This window comes from Epinephelus fuscoguttatus, linkage group LG1 (genome assembly GCF_011397635.1).
Source record: "Epinephelus fuscoguttatus linkage group LG1, E.fuscoguttatus.final_Chr_v1".
Lineage (NCBI taxonomy): Eukaryota > Metazoa > Chordata > Actinopteri > Perciformes > Serranidae > Epinephelus > Epinephelus fuscoguttatus.
The window spans coordinates 29,070,574-29,074,839 of NC_064752.1; positions in this window are offsets into that span (position 1 = coordinate 29,070,574).

Sequence of the window (4,266 nt, forward strand, 5' to 3'; positions counted from 1 at the left end):
TTACCAGACCTCAACCCAACTGGGCGTGTTGAGGAAGACCACACTGAAGGCAAAAAGCCCTCAAAGCAAGTCAGACGTGAAGGTTACTGTACTATGGCCCTGCAGAGCATCACCAAGGAAGATACTAATTTCTAAGAATGGGTGGCAACCAAATATTAACATCAACATTAACATCAACATCCCGAACACAGCAAACTAATTAGAAATTAACCAAAGGGTCTCTGCAGATAAATACACAGCCACATACTTCTTGTGGTTCATAAGTGATGATTGAAGGGGATTACTTTTGTATGATGCTACACTGTTTTTTAGGAAGATCAATAAGAAAGAAAGGAATTCTCTTCTATTGTTGGTGCAACCAAAACTGTAATGGCAATCCAAGCCAGTATGCATTTATCAGTCATTTCCGTATTCCAGAAGGACCCCTGACTACTTTAATGCACAGTTCACACTTCAATGATTTAATACACTCTGCACCCTGGCATCGAGGTGTAAATGGACCTGAAGGACTCTCTTCTTTGCTGTCCTGTTTACAATTTACTACTATCTAGGGACAACTGAGAAGCCTGCCACAGCTTGATAGAGATTAATGGGGGCAGGAAATCATTAATCCCCTCCTCCATTTTCGATCAGGACATAGCTGTGAGTCCCACAGAAAGTGAAAAGTAGGGGGCGATCCAATCTTATTTTCAATTATTTTGATTTGTAATGAAAAAGAAGAGATTAGTTGAAAACTGCTGAAGGGGCTCAGCACATTTTTTCCCAAAATATGATGTATACTTACAGGCATTTTTAAAAAGAAAATGATGACCACAAGGAAGAGATAATTTACTTGAACTTGGGAGCAGACAAAATTTGCTTGTGTTTACATTTTCTAATATACCCCTTTTTGGCAGTGGTGACTAAAGTTTGTTTGGAATTGAAAGAAAGATCTTTCACACTTTTCACCTAGTTTCTTCCTTCACCTTCTTCAAATCTATGCAAAGTCCCCCCAGATAAAACACAAAAAAACAAAAAAAAACATCAGTATGTCCTGACCTCATACTCTACCTCCTGGGTAAAATAAGTCAGGCATGATGCTGTAAAATCAATAGCTTTTAACATCACTATATTTCAAGCTCAGGTTTTGGACCAATATCAGCTTGATGGAGCGAATCTGCTTTCTGCTGTCAACATAGGTTGAAGAGGAAAAAAAAGTTTGATTTCTCCCTGCAAAAAAGAAAAGATGATGTGTAAATTATTAATGACTTGTATTACAGATGCAGGCCAGAACTCTCAAGGGAGTGAAGTTTTTCCTCCTGATACAAAACTGACATTGGCCTATCAACAGTTTTCATTCTTCTCATCTGCTGCAGCTTGCAGGGCTCCATTCAGCAGAGCAAGGCATGGCCGCTCAGAGGCTGAGGCTGCTCATGAAAGGCTCATATCTACACTGCCAGATTGTAGGCAACATAACAACTGCAAGTCGCGAGCAAAGTGCTCATGTCGCACAGATTTATATCAAACAGGTCAACACTAAAGGTCAAGTGGGGTTTAAAATGGCTAAGGCATTTCAGGAACAGACAAAAAACTGTAGGGTTTTCAATCAAGTCAGCAAATACATTGAAGTCCCGAGTTCCCTTATTCTACATTTATCTTTTCAAACCAACTGTTGTATTAATATAAAGCTATTTAAAATGTTGGTGAGCATCTTTCAAATACCCATTTCATATGGTGTTCCACAGGGTTACTTACTTGGTCCCTCCTTTTTTCATTACACATGCTCTGCTTGACAATACACTGTATATTTTCACAGCCATTCAGGCAACACTTAAACTACAAAAACACTTTTATCCAGATTTGTCTTGTAGCCTACATTTCTTTCTAATATCTCATTTAGTTGAAAAATACATATTTAGTCTGTCTGGTTTTCTAAGAACAATAGAATTTAAAATCTAATTCTGAGGTACTTAGTGCAGATCATCTTCCCTCCACCATTTTGAGTTTATGCTGTATTATCCCAAAATGACAAAGAGATCCAAAGACAGTAATAGAATGTAATTGTAGACAACACTGGGGGTCCGTCACCTGGTGATTGGGACATAGCATTACAACTTAAATGGTTCTAAATGGCTTCCAAATATGTGCGACAGGGCTAGCTTAGAGCAACATCAAAAATTTGAATTATCCCACCCTACCCCCTAAAAATTTGTGAATAGTCTCTGCTTTGTACAAAACTCAGCTCCCAAAGTTTTACCATAAATATATGAGAGACATCCATACTGTCTCTCCCTCTATACTCAAAGACGCTGCCTTAGACCAGTGGTTCCCAACTGGTCTAGCCACGGGGTGCAGATATCTCTTTAGTCATTAGTTCAAGGTCAACACAGTTTAACATATTCACCAACATATTTGTGTAGGACATGTTGTGGTGCTAGTTTGCTGTCTCTGCTAAGTAGCTGTCCATTATTCACTCACTCTACAGCAGAAAACAACACTTTAAAATAAAAGCTCTGTGCCGGAAATTCGTTGTACTTCAAAATAAAGTGTATTTGTTACAAACTTGAAACGTCCGCGACCCACCAGTTGGGAACCACTGCCTTACACTGTTGAGCACAATATTAAATGTATGACCAGTAAAGACCAATGATAATTTATTGTTTTGTTTTTTAATGCCATTTAACGTGAAGCACTTTGAGCTGCATTGTATGTATGAAAGGTGCTATAAAAACAAAATTTATAATGATTATACTATGAAGAGGCAATATGTAACAATTAACTATGAAAATAGTGCTCTAAACCATAAATTTGCTGCAAGTGAGAGGAACAGCCAAGCCCACTTACTGGGACATACATTAACCTCATTTAGTGTAATTTACGGAGTGTAGTGTATGGTCCCAGGAAAACCTCTCGGCACACATAAAGTTATAAATTGAAATATAGCAATAAGTGCTCGGAGCAGGGAGAGCTGGATGCACCAATTATGGTTGAACATTGTACAAAAATATTTTCCTCTTAACGTCTGCCTCTAACAGCCACTACAAAAACATTAAGGCCCAAAGGCTATGCAGTTTAATTATGCTGAATGATTTCTGTGCACCTCTCATAAATTCACTTATTCACCACGAATATTTGAGGCTGAGAGTGCAAGGTTGTGAAATTCAACAGATAAATTATTTGGGATTATTTTTGCAGCGTATTAACCAGTTTAAAGGAGAGCGGATCTTCAACTGAAATGTTATCCAAAAATAGCTTTATCTCACCAACTTAACTGTGATGTCACAGTGAAACCTTTCTGCACAGGATGGATAGATTCAGGATGAATTGTTAAAGAAAAGTGATTCTGACAGTTTTCAGGCTGGGTTTCAGGGTTCATGAGGCTAATACCACTCATGCAAAATAAGCTTATTTGAATGCAAATTCTGAATGTGTCAAAAAGAATTCTATTTCTTGTCATTTAAGCAGTTTCCTGCTGCACTGTGCTGCACATATGATGAGAGTCTTGCTTCACTGGTTCCATAGGGTTTTGCACAGAACATCTTTTATGCTGGTTTCTACTGGAACAGATTCCAAGAGTTCCCAGTTCGGTTCCAGCACTTATTTGTGAGGGTCTGCCATCGTCACATAGCAATGGAAATAATTAGCCCACCGCTTTCAAAAAAGTCTTGTTCAGATGGCCAATCTCACAGATTGCTTTCCCTCTCTCCAAACTTGACACAGCACTTGAGCAATGGTTATTCATGTTCCCTCTAATGAGGCTGCCATATAACACATGCAGTTTACAGACATAAATCGCTCACACTCTCTGCATCATGATCAACCAGCATCAACCGTCTTATCTCTGTATTTGAAGTCCACATAAACAATCACAACAGAAGATGGGAAGGAGAAAAAGAATATGTATGTGTATGGGATACATTAGAAGGCCAACAGTATGGGACCTAATGGTGAACCCAGCTCAGGAGAAAAGCTATGGTCACACAGCTGACGGCAGCACTCTTCACAGGTCTTGCACTTTTTATAGCCCAGATAATACAACAGGGAACAAGAGACATGGAGAGGAGAGAGAGAGAAAGGCAGGGGGGATCATGGCTGTCTTGATTCTTCTCTACTGTGGACTCTGTGGGCTCTGCCCAGCAAAATGTGGCCTCACACACACACACACACACACACACACACACACACACACACTTTGACAACGAAAGCTGGGCTCACTCTCTCTATATCAAAGGCCCCACCTCACGGGGATTGACTTTTGTTCTTGGCAACATGAAAAAAGAGAAAACT